Here is a 13048-nt window from a genome sequence, read left to right as displayed (position 1 = left end):
TTATCTGTTTTCTAAGAAAAAGTAACTCTGTCTCCTAAGATAATGTTCATTATAGTAGAGCAGAGAAACCTTGAAGTTGTGCTGGATTACTTATAAAGTTAAACCGGTTCTAACCTCTTTTGACATTAACTATCTTTCTCCTGCTATAATCTTCTATTAAAATTTACGGCTTGTCTGAAACCAGATCAGAATTTTTTCAGATCAGGAGGCATCCCAAGTTCCTCAATTCAGTCTGAGGAAGTTCTCTAAAGAAATGCAACCATCACCGTTAGGGCGATATTGCCAACCCAGTGTTCCACCGCTCCAAAGATAGGGATTCCATTGTCAACATTAAACTGCAATAGGTAGGTAATTAGGCTATTGTTGTAGTGCGCACATACTTTTAAACTACGATAACGCTAGTGAACGAATCAAAATCGGTTTTCCTTCTCTTTCTTGCTACAGACGTATGCATAATTGTTAGAAACTGTCGCAACAGCAAGCAGCACAAAAACAGCAAACTGCAGCACTTACATTAAACTGAAGTGCAAGTAAAAACTACACCGATTAACATAACAACAACTGCGTTCAAGTAAGGCCAACAATGTGCAGTAATTGGTCTTGGGTAAAGTAGGGATGGGCAGCCGATGGTGCTATCGACAGTTTAAATCTATCGGTGGCCTTATTGGTCATCGACAGTGTATATCCCTTTGAATTTCACAACTCGGCAACTAGGTCGTGTGATAGGAAGAGGAGCACCTGACCCCCCACATTCATGCTACATCCATTTTGCAGCCAGTTTAAAATCAGACTTTGACACTAAGTCTCACAACATTCCAACGGTCTGCTACCACATGACTATTTCGAAACGCCAGAGTAACTGATTTAAATATACAGAAGGGTACCCACATGATGCTAGGTTGTCAGCTGTTTTCGCTTCTCTTTCATTGAATTAGGTCTTCGCGATGTCGCGAAGAGAAAATGAAGTCTATGTACTCCTTTCATTGAGGTATCCGGTTCTGCCAATCTCGCCCACAGACGCAGTAAAGCAGGGTTCGGCCTTATTCAACGCATTCTTCAAGAAATGAGTCGGGCTTATTCGCCGAGCGTGGAGGAGGCGAGGGGAATTCCCTTTGTCTCCGTCCACACCCACCGAGGGCCGCGCGCGGTCGATGGAGTGAGAGCGGCCGAGAGAACGGAGCCACTACCGTCTGCCCCGAGCGCGGGGGCGGCGGCTGTTCCGGGGACGGACCTCATAGTCAGTCGCCAAACACATCCCAGACCCAGCCGGCCACTGTGGCCGAGCGGTTCTAGGGGCTTCAGTTTGGAACCGCTACGGTCGCAGGTTCGAATCCTGCCTCGCGCATCGATGTATGTGATGTCCTTAGGTTAGTTAGGTTTAAGTAGTTCTAAGTTCTAGGGGACTGATGACCTTAGAAGTTAATTCCCATAGTGCTCAGAGCCATTTGAACCATTTAAACCAACCATCCCAGACCCAGCCTTGACAGTGTTCCGCATAGAGGTTTGTAACACAACATGCTTTGTAGAACCGGACCAGAGACTCTGTAATCGAGTTCTTATATCTGACTGCTAACAAATCGTCACCAGTTGCAATATCAAATGTTCCACTGTGTGTGAATTCCTAAAGGACCAAGCTGCTGAGGTCATCGGTCCCGAGACTTACACACTACTTAAACAAACTTATGCTAAGAACAGCACATGCACCCATGCCCGAGGGAGGACTCGAACCTCCGGCGGGAGGGCCCGAGCAATCCGTGACATGGCGCCTCAAACCGTGCGACCACTCCGCGCGGCAGCTGCAATATCATCATTGTAAAATTTACTGCGATCCAGCAAAGCGTTTCCCTGTATGTCTTTATTCCAGTTATAGGCCACAATCCTATACAACTGATAATTACACTGTCTGAAAAAAAAAGTCAAACACTCAGAATGGAACGAGGAAACGAGGTCAAACTTAAAGGGTTCGTAGGGAATGTGACAAAATCGAGCCCAATTTACAAAGAATTATGCAGTAAGACATTGCAGTCTCTTCTGGATGCTTGCAGTGATTCGGTTGCGACTGCTGTTATGAAGCCTTCCTATTCCGTAATGGTGCAGACTAGCTGACTACTTTTGTATTTGGTCAATAATATCCTGGATAATTGCACTGGAACGGAGTTGGTGTCTAAGCCAGTCCCACAAATGTTCTGTTGGAGTGAGATTTGGGATTCTTCATGGCCACAAGAGCACCAGAATAGTTCAACATCACGCAGGCAGTTCATAGAGTCACGTACCGAGCATTGTCCTGTTGGAAACTGGCACCACGATGTTGCTGTATGAGAGTTAAAGCATGAGGACGCGGGATATCCACGACGTTCCATTGAGCCCTCAGAGTTCCCTCGAGTACTACCCCAGCCTTGACCTGAAGTCACGTCCTAGTAACACCGCTGTGGGGATAGGTCTCATCCCTCCAATGTTTATTGGAGGAATGAGACCTCTCCCAACGTCCCCGCCATACGCGCCAACCATGGTAGTGAAGAACCGTGATTTATTGCTGAACGCTGTACGACACCACACACCAGCAATCAATGCTTACGAGTCACGGCAGCACAGCAAACCGATTGTTTGTGTTGTGGTGTTAAAGGCAGACAACTCATGGGGCGGTTATTCCTTAGTCCAGCCTCCGACCAATGGTGGGGAATGACACACAATGTAGCAGTGGGTGGGATGGCAGGCACCGATGTGAAATAGTTATTGCGTGTTTGGTGCACAATACGGCGGTCGTTCCTTGTGCTGGCTAGTCGCGGTCACCTGGAACCTTAACGACGGGTATATCTGCAATTCAGTCCAACATCGAACCATGTTATTAGGAAGGCAAAAAGTATGTTGTATGCAGATAGAATAGCTAAGTCTCAGGATAAAATTAAAACCATATGGTCAGTCGTAAAGGAAGTTGCTGGTCTGCAGAGACAGGTCGAGGATATAGAATCAGTGCGTAGTGGGAATATCCGTGTTACTGATAAGTCGCATATTTGTACAGTATTTAATAATCACTTTCTGAATATAGCAGGTGAACTAAATAGAAACCTAGTCCAAACAGGGAATCATATGGCGCTCTTAGAGGAAAGTGTTCCGAGACTGTTACCTGAAATGCTCCTCCATGATACTGACAAGAGGGAGATTGAGTTAATAATTAAATCACTAAAGACCAAGAACTCTCATGGATATGACGGGGTATCTAGCAGAATACTGAAGTATTGTTCTATGTATGTTAGCCCAGTTCTCAGCCATATCTGTAACTTTTCCTTCAGGAGTGGTCGGTTTCCTGACCGATTAAAGTACTCGGTAGTGAAGCCACTTTATAAAAAGGGAGACATTGATAATGTTGAGAATTTTAGACCTATTTCTATGCCATCCGTGTTTGCTAAAGTTATCGAGAAGGTTGTATATACAAGGTTACTGGAGCATTTAAATTCACATAATTTGCTGTCAGATGTTCAGTTTGGTTTTAGAAAAGGTTTAACAACTGAAAATGCTATATTCTCTTTTCTCTGTGAGGTTTTGGACGGATTAAATAAAAGGTTGCGAACGCTTGGTGTTTTCTTTGATTTAACGAAGGCTTTTGACTGTGTTGACCACAAAATATTTCTGCAGAAGTTGGACCATTATGGAGTAAGGGGAGTAGCTTACAATTGGTTCGCCTCTTACTTTAAGAACAGAAAGCAGAGGGTAATTCTCCGCAATATTGAGAGTGGTAGTGACGTTCAGTCCCAATGGGGCACTGTTAAGTGGGGCATTCCCCAAGGGTCAGTGCTGGGGCCACTGCTGTTTCTTATTTATATAAATGATATGCCTTCTAGTATTACAGGTGATTCAAAAACATTTCTGTTTGCTGATGACACCAGCTTGATAGTGAAGGATCTTGTGTGTAATATTGAAACAGTAACAAATAATGTAGTTCATGAAATAAGTTCATGGCTTGTGGAAAAGAATTTGATGCTAAATCACAGTAAGACTCAGTTTTTACAGTTTCTAACTCACAATTCAACAAGAACCGATATTTTGATCAGACAGAATAGGCATATTATAAGCGAGACGGAACAGCTTAAGTTCCTAGGCGTTCGGATAGATAGTAAGCTGTTGTGGAATGCCCATGTCCAGAATCTTGTTCAGAAGCTAAATGTTGCTTTATTTACCATTAGAACAGTATCTGAAATAAGTGACATTTCAACACGAAAAGTAGTCTACTTCGCATATTTTCATACGCTTATGTCGTATGGTATTATTTTTTGGGGTAATTCTTCTGATTCAAAAAGGGTATTTTTGGCTCAAAACGGGCTGTTCGAGCTATATGTGGTGTAAGTTCGAGAACGTCTTGTCGACCCCTATTCAAAAATCTGGGAATTCTGACATTGCCCTCGCAGTATATATTTTCTTTAATGTCGTTTGTTGTTAGCAATATTAGCCTATTCCCAAGAGTTAACAGCTTTCACTCAGTTAATACTAGGCAGAAATCAATTCTGCGTGTAGAATGCACTTCCTTGACTCTTGTGCAGAAAGGAGTGCAGTATTCTGCTGCATCCATTTTCAATAAGCTACCACAAGAACTCAAAAATCTTAGCAGTAGCCCAAACTCTTTTAATTCTAAACTGAAGAGTTTCCTCATGGCTCACTCCTTCTATTCTGTCGAGGAGCTCCTGGAAGAGCTAAAAAATTAAGCAAATTCCAGTGTTACATTGTTGATTTTCTTCATTTAAACTTACGACTTGTCACCTGAATATGTTTTTTTATACTTCATTTTATCTGTTTCTAATATCGTGTTATAATTTAATGTATTGACTCGTTCCGTGACCATGGAGACTTCTCCTTAATTTGGTCCCACGGAACAATAAATAAATAAATAAAATAAATAAAAACCACTATCATATTCGATTGCCTCACAAATCTTGATATTGCACCATTCGACCAGCTGGCCAAATGGAGACCCACAAGGTGCTGATAACGCTCTCTCATACGAGTGCGCCGCATGTCCACGACCTTCACGGTGATGACTGAAATCTCGCGTTGTTCACGTCCCTTATGAACAACACTGAACACAAACAACACTAATGCACTCTCGTTGCCATTTAGCTGTGTATTGCAAATTAATTTCATATCTGCCGATGGCATGTAAGTGTATAAGATCACCATGACATCCGACAGGTGGTGTAATTTCGGTCCATGATGACAATCTTAAAGACCTAAGAAAAATGAGACCAAGGTATTCTGCTGTTGTATATGGCTAAGTACAAAAGTTAATTAAAAAGGGAAGGAATCAAAACTCATAATTTATACGTAAATAACAGATTCCCATCCATTTTACACCATATCCAGTGAACGTAGGTAGGTACGGTACAATCACAAAATCATGATCCATAAGCATTGTGTTGGTACAATAACAGTAACTTTTTTGTATTCCGCCTGGATAGGCGGTACGTGGGTCTGCTCCTGTGAACTGCTTCTGCAATATAGGCCGAGGAAGCGAGTGGGATTAAGAGAGGTAAAGGACTTCAGTACCGCATGTAACTTTAGCACTTTTAATAGAGTCATAAACACAAGTAAATATTAAATGCATGCATAACTTTGGCTAGGATGAGCACGTAGATGTGAAGCCGTAGTCCATGTTAATCCCGTGAAGTTAGGATGAATGTTCTGTATAATATCAAAACTAACATATACTTGTTGCTGTCCAAACTTTAACTGAACGTAACTAATACAAAGTCCCAACAGCAAGCTAGCCCACTCGGTAGTAGAAGCGATATTTCCAGGCCGTCTGCTCTTAATGAAATGGGGCGAAATCAAGACGGCACTCCCTGAGCTCCACAGCGTCAGCCAGAGGGCGCTGTGGTCGGCGTAGTTAGTCTTCTCTCGTAGTGACAACTTACGAGAGCGTGAACCTACTTTGTGGCATCGTAACTATCGACACCACAAACATTCAGTGATCAATTGCACCCGTATATTTATTTCGCTTGAGCAGTTTCGCCAAATTAATTTGTCATTTTCAGTAACCAAAAAAATCAGAAATATTTTAAACCATTAGACCTTGGTCACACATTTGTGTAAAGTGTGGTGAAGCATAAGTTTAGTCCGATCCAGTGGCCATTTGTAGCGCTACTCTAATATTTGTTTCACTGTAACTATGTTACAATATATTGAGCAACCTTTGAACGACGAACCGGAAAGCAGGCAAATCGTGCGGATCGATTACTTCCATTTGCTAAAGATGTGAACTGGGCTGAAATTAATGCTCGGCTGATGTGCACCATTCGGATTTTACGTGCGAAGACGTGCAGAGAGCGTTTTTCTGATAATTTTATGAAGCGCGTCACTTATATAGTATAAACTTGTACGAATCGCTTAAAATTTTGCGCGAAGGCGGATGAATACTTAGTAAAAACGAAATATTTTATACAATAATTTTTATCCGTTTGCAAGGTACGATGTTAGTCGAGCTAAATGTAGCACATAAAATTCGATATTACGTGAACTGAAAGCACGAAAGTGGTTTGAATTGAATCAAATAAAATAAAAAATTTGTATGTAAAACTGCAAAACTTGCTCACAAAAATCTATTACAATTCGGTTTATACATGGAGAAAACACAATTTCATGAGGTTTTATATTCGCGTCACTTCTGTATCTCAGACGTGCGCGAACGGGTTCAAATTTTGTATGAAAGTAGACACATCGGTGTAATTAAAGGTCGTCCTGTTGTTTTGTGAAAGCTTTGCCCGTTGCTACGACACAAACAACATGGTCGACAATCCAAAAACCTATACGAATCGATCGTCACCCGACTCAACAAAAGTCTCCATAGATTGACACGCTACGGTACAATGAAAGTTGGTAACCAGAAAGAAAAACGCTCACGTAGGAGCACAAAAAAGAATAAATATGTCCTGTGCATACATAGGGATATTCAAGAATGGAACTAGCTTTTCGACGTATCTGCCAGCTTCAAAGAAAATAAAATCAAAACATCTTGGCACGGTCACTCCTTTTTACTAATTAATCCCACTTCCCCAGTGCAGTGAGCTCTCTTAGCTGTAAAGTGTTGACACATCTGCATCTTGCAGTTTATAGGCTAGAGCCCCTGATGCTGTGCACAAAGTCCAGGAGATACATCAGCCGCAGTAAACATCATACCATACCTTACAGCTGAAGACTACAGATGTAACAAAAGAAGTTTTCATGGAGAATAAAATTTTTAGGAGGGATTTGTTCCTGAGGGGGGCGCTAAAACAATTTTTTGATTTCTGGTCGGGGGAGGGACTGATTTTTTTCCCAAGGGGACCATTTCTATCCCAAACCCACACCCTGTCACAAGTATGGTAAGGTCCGTAAGAACAAAGAGACACAAACTTACATGCTTCTGGAGAGCGGGATACAGCTACAATAAGAAGCATCCGAGAGTGGCGGGGCATCTATTGTAGGAGATATCCCAGAGTAGGAATGCATGTACCCAAAATTTTAATGATACGTGGTGTCGCATTATATGAAATGACGAAGTCCATATACGGCATGTGTCACGTTATGCGGCATGTCTTCATGAATCATGTTACATTACTTGACACGACGCATTATATTACAGGACATGGATGTTGATACTAATAAGTAAAAGGCACGAGTATGTCAAGATGTTTGGATTTAAACCCCTTTGAAGTTGTCAGATAAGTCAAAAAACTAATTCTTTTACATCCATCACTCTGCCCGAGACATGTTAATCATTTTTTGTGGTAGGATAGAAGTATATTTTACTCTGATAAGAAGTATACTACAGAAACGTAGGCTACTTAGTACTGGATTAGGAAATGATACTATCTTTTTCACAGAAACATAATGTCATGATATGTCAAACTGTTGTGCCACCATCAGTAGAAACACATATACAATCAGATAAAAAGTATAACTAAGATATATAACGCAGTTATATACCGGGTGATCAAAAAGTCAGTATAAATTTGAAAACTGAATAAATCACGGAATAATGTAGATAGAGAGGTACAAATTGACACACAGGCTTGGAATGACATGGGGTTTTATTAGAACCAAAAAAATACAAAACTTCAAAAAATTTCCGACAGATGGCGCTTCATATGATCAGAATAGCAATAATTAACATAAAAATGTAAGACAAAGCGAAGATGATGTTCTTTACAGGAAATGCTCAATATGTCCACCATCATTCCTCAACAATAGCTGTAGTCGAGGAATAATGTTGTGAACACCACTGTAAAGCATATCCGGAGTTACGGTGAGACATTGGCGTCGGATGTTGTCTTTCAGCATACCTAGAGATGTCGGTCGATCACGATACACTTGCGACTTCAGGTAACCCCAAAACCAATAATCGCACGGACTGAGGTCTGGGGACCTGGGAGGCCAAGTATGACGAAAGTGGCGGCTGAGCACACGATCATCACCAAACGACGCGCGCAAGAGATCTTTCAGGCGTCTACCAATATGGGGTGGAGTGCCATCCTGCATAAACATCGTACGTTCCAGCAGGTGTTTATCAGCCAAGCTGGGGATGATGCGATTCTGTAACATATCGGCTCACCTCTCTCCCGTCACGGTAGCAGTTACAAAACCAGAATCACGCATTTCCTCGAAGAAAAAAGGCCCGATAACGGTAGATGTGGTAAATCCAACCCATACCGTCATTTTCTCGTCGTTCAATGGAGTTTCCACGACAGCTCTACGATTTCCGGTAGCCCAAATTCTGCAGTTGTGGGCGTTGACAGACCCTCGGAGCGTTAAATGAGCTTCGTCGGTCCACAATACGTTGCTCAACCAAGCGTTATCTTCCACCATCTTTTGAAACGCCCACACCGCAAATGCCCTCCGCGTCACTAAATCGCCAAGTAAAAGTTCATGATGCCGATGGATTTTGTACGGATAGCATCGGAGGGTACGCCTCAGTGACAACCAAACAATAATGTACGGAATGCATGTGCGACGTGCGATTGCACGAGTGCTGACTTTCCCGTGCATAGACGAACCCGCTACAGTCTCCATTTCTTTCTGAACTGTCTTAGCAGCATTACGCCTTGAGCTCGGTCGGCCACTACGAGGTCTATCGTCTAAACAACCCGTGGCTTCGAACTTCTAAATCATTCTCGCCACAGCTGCATTTGTCAACGGACCTTTACCCGTTCGAATCCCCTTCCTATGGCGATAGGATCGTAACGCTGAACTAGCACATTCCTCATTCTGATAATACAGCTTCACTAAAAGCGCCTTTTCAGGTAACGTCAACATCCTGCGACTGCTGGAGCATCTGATTCTCTCTCTCATTACAGCTACTTTTATACACGATTGTCATGCGCAGTTACTGACGTTTTGCTGTCCAGCACCATCTGTCGGACATTTTGTGAACTTTCTTTTTTTTTGTTCTAATAAAACTCCATGTCATTCCAAGCATGTGTGTCAATTTTTACCTCTCTATCTATATTATTCCGAGGTTTATTAAGTTTTCAAATTTATTCTGACTTTTTGATCACCCGGTATAATACAGTTGAAAAACATGGCACATAGTTTTACTATGTTCCTCCTCCATCCCTGCTTGCCATGGAAATCCTGCTACAAGGGCTACAAAATTAATATTTTCAAAGTAATTGAAACATACGAACGGTCCTGCCTAAACTGAAAAGGATCGTTGAATGACAAACTTGCAGTGAAAAGCAGACGCTGCTCTGATTGTATAGCATCTCATAAAATAAAAAAATTTGGCCATTCCTTTTATACATTAGAACTATGTGCATGTGCCCTGTTTTTCAGATATGTTATATATAACTTCCCCCCCCCCCCCCCATGAACCATGGACCTTGCCGTTGGTGGGGAGGCTTGCGTGCCTCAGCGATACAGATAGCCGTACCGTAGGTGCAACCACAACGGAGGGGTATCTGTTGAGAGGCCAGACAAACGTGTGGTTCCTGAAGAGGGGCAGCAGCCTTTTCAATAGTTGCAGGGGCAACAGTCTGGATGATTGACTGATCTGGCCTTGTAACAATAACCAAAACGGCCTTGCTGTAATTTTTCCCGAGGGCATGCAGCTTTACTGTATGATTAAATGATGATGGCGTCCTCTTGGGTAAAATATTCCGGAGGTAAAATAGTCTTTCTTGCATACAGAGTAATTTGTCTCCAGTTTCACTTTGGAAGCATGAAAACTAATAAGAACCTACCCAACCAAAACATAACTATGAAAGAATATTAGAAGGTAAGAAAGCGCCAAATCAGAGGGAATTTCAGTTCTAATTTAAGTACATACAACTTTTGGCATAAATGGTATAGCAACACTACAGACTATTCGGCTGTAGTTATGCAAAGCAATATCTATTTTACGCTTTTAACTGTGAAAACAAAGCATTACAATTTAATCGATGTAGAGACCCGAATACAAACTTTGTGTCATTTGTAAGATTATTTACGTTCCAGAAGCCCCCCAAAGAGCAGGAATTCGACGCAATGGCCCTGTTAAGAACTAGGCAGATTGGAGGTTGCATAACGGACACGACTCATTACCTGTGGCGCGACAGAAAGTAGGCCACAGTAACAAGGTCTGTTACGTCACACAGGAAAACCGCTAGGTGGTTTGCTCTCAGAAACCTCAACAGCAAATGTTTCAAATTATTTTTTCTGTGTGTTCTGAGCGTGGTTAGAGATGCAATCAACAGCAGACTAACGACGCAGGTAATGAAAGTTTCAACTTTCTTTAACTACAGAGAATCGAATCGTCTGATAACAGAGCAATAATGCTGTAAAGAAACGTTTGAGCGATACGAAGCGAAATTGTGTTTCCGCTACTGTTAATTTTCCTTTCTGTTGTGAAATATTCCGGCATGTGGGCTGTAAGTACGCAATATTTATTTTATTTTATACTTTTTTTATTTTTTTTGTTTTTGGTTTCTGTTTATTTCATTTTTCTGCTTTTTATTTTTTTTTATTTTCTTGAGTCATCAGTCTTGTAACTGGTTTGATGTGGCCCATGACGAATTCCTCATCTGTGACAGAATTTTTGTCTCACAGTCCCACTTGCAACCTCCGAATTCAGTCATTTGCTGAATGAGTACCAATCTCTGTTTTCCTTATAAATTTTTACCTTCTTCTTGCCAGTGATCCCTTTTATTCCTTTACGCGCAAATTTTGCGGAGAACCTCCTCATTCTTTACCTTATCAGTCCACCTAATTTTCTACATTCTTCTGTATCACTAAACCACAAAATCTTAGATTCTCTTCCGTTCCGGTTCGGTTTTCCCACAGTCCATGTTTCACTACCATGTAACACTGTACTCCAAACGAACATTCTCAGAATGTTCAATATTAGTAGACTTTTCTTGGATAGCAATGCCCTTTTTTCCTCTGCTAGACTGCTATTTCTGTTCTCCTTGGTTCGTCCAACAAGGGCTTTTTGCAGCCTAGGAAGCAGAATTCCTTAACTTTGTCTACTTCGTGATCCCCACTTCTCGTGTTAAGTTTCTCGCTGTTCTCACTTCAGCTGCTTATCATTACTTCCACCTTTCTTCGATTTACGCTCCAATCATATTTTGTATTCACTGGGCTGTTAAAACTAATTAGCAGATCCTGTAATTCTTCTTCACTTATACTAAGGATAGCAATGCTATCTGGGAATCTTATCACTGGTATCCTTTCACCTTGCATATGAACCCAACACTTGAACCTTTCTTTTATTACCGTCAATGCTTCTTCGACGTATAGATTGAACAGTACGGGCGAAAGACTACATTCCTGCCTTATACCCTTTTTAATATGAGCGCTTCGTTCTTGGTCTACCATTCTTATTAGCATATACATAAGGTGGACAACTGAGACAGGCCATCTCAGATATGTTCAGAATGAATGAATATGTTGAGGTGCGATATTTTCCAATTTAAAGCGGACAGTATGGCGAATTTCTTGACGTTTGTAACTAATTTTTATCATTTAGAGTCGCCGATTGACGACTGTAACTTTTTTTCATTCTGATGGAACTGTACACTCATTACCTAGGCATTTTAAAAAAGCTTCTAAGAGAACTTCAACGACGTAACATTTATCCTATTCATCAAATAGTTTCAAGGTTACAGCTCCACAAACCACAGTCCCACCACCAGGCAAACAAGCTCCATAAATGGCTGCCCTGGTGTACCAAATATAAGGAAAGAAGTAACTCTGGTACAGTTTCTTTGTTTATTAACACGGTGGACTTACAAAGTGTTCAAAATGTTGAATTTGAGCATTGCTGCACACTGCAGTATGAGTCTGTTGAAGCATAATTCCACGTTGAATCTGTAGTTAACGGCAGATGAAGCTGCGCCTTCGGGAGTCATCGGTGTTTCCTAATAGACCTCTTCTTTTAACCTTCGCCACAGATAAAAGTATAGTTCGGTGAGTGTGCAGATCATTTTGCGTTTCCTGAATAACCGATCCAATAATCAAGAGCATCTCTCATTTCACGTCCGCAAGAGGAAGGTCATCAACCATGTACGGACCACACAGGTTCCCTTACGTAGTGGGATTTATCCCAGTAACAGCGGCAGCAACATAGCTTAGGAAATCAAGATACAGTGTGTTCGTTCCAACGAGATAGTGATAGACCAAGAGCGCTGTTTTTATCCACGTCTTTCAGACAACGTGGATTTCCAGCTGACAATTACTGCATATTGCGAAGATTGACTTGCCCGTGATTTGAAAACGACGCTTCTTCCCCAAACAAAATTTTGCATAGGTACGGCGCATCACATTCCACTTTTCGTAGATAATATTACGAGAATTGTAACCAATTTTGGAACTCATTGCCAAGAAGCTGTAGATGCAGTGAAATGTGAAGAGAATGAAATATGATCGAATATAGTGTTCGCAGGACACTCCGCATTTCATCTCTCTCGTACTTCCGAGATATTTCTTAGTGACATTTGCATTGTGTATTACTGCTGAAAAAAGGTTAGTTTGATTTCTTTCATCAACTGCTCTTCTTTTTCCTTGGCGTATTTCATTCTCCACACTTCCAGTTTCTAGACCTTTCTTT

Source organism: Schistocerca americana, chromosome 4, assembly GCF_021461395.2.
Source record: "Schistocerca americana isolate TAMUIC-IGC-003095 chromosome 4, iqSchAmer2.1, whole genome shotgun sequence".
Lineage (NCBI taxonomy): Eukaryota > Metazoa > Arthropoda > Insecta > Orthoptera > Acrididae > Schistocerca > Schistocerca americana.
The sequence above is the reverse complement of the archived record's forward strand: the minus strand, read 5'-3'. Positions refer to the sequence as shown.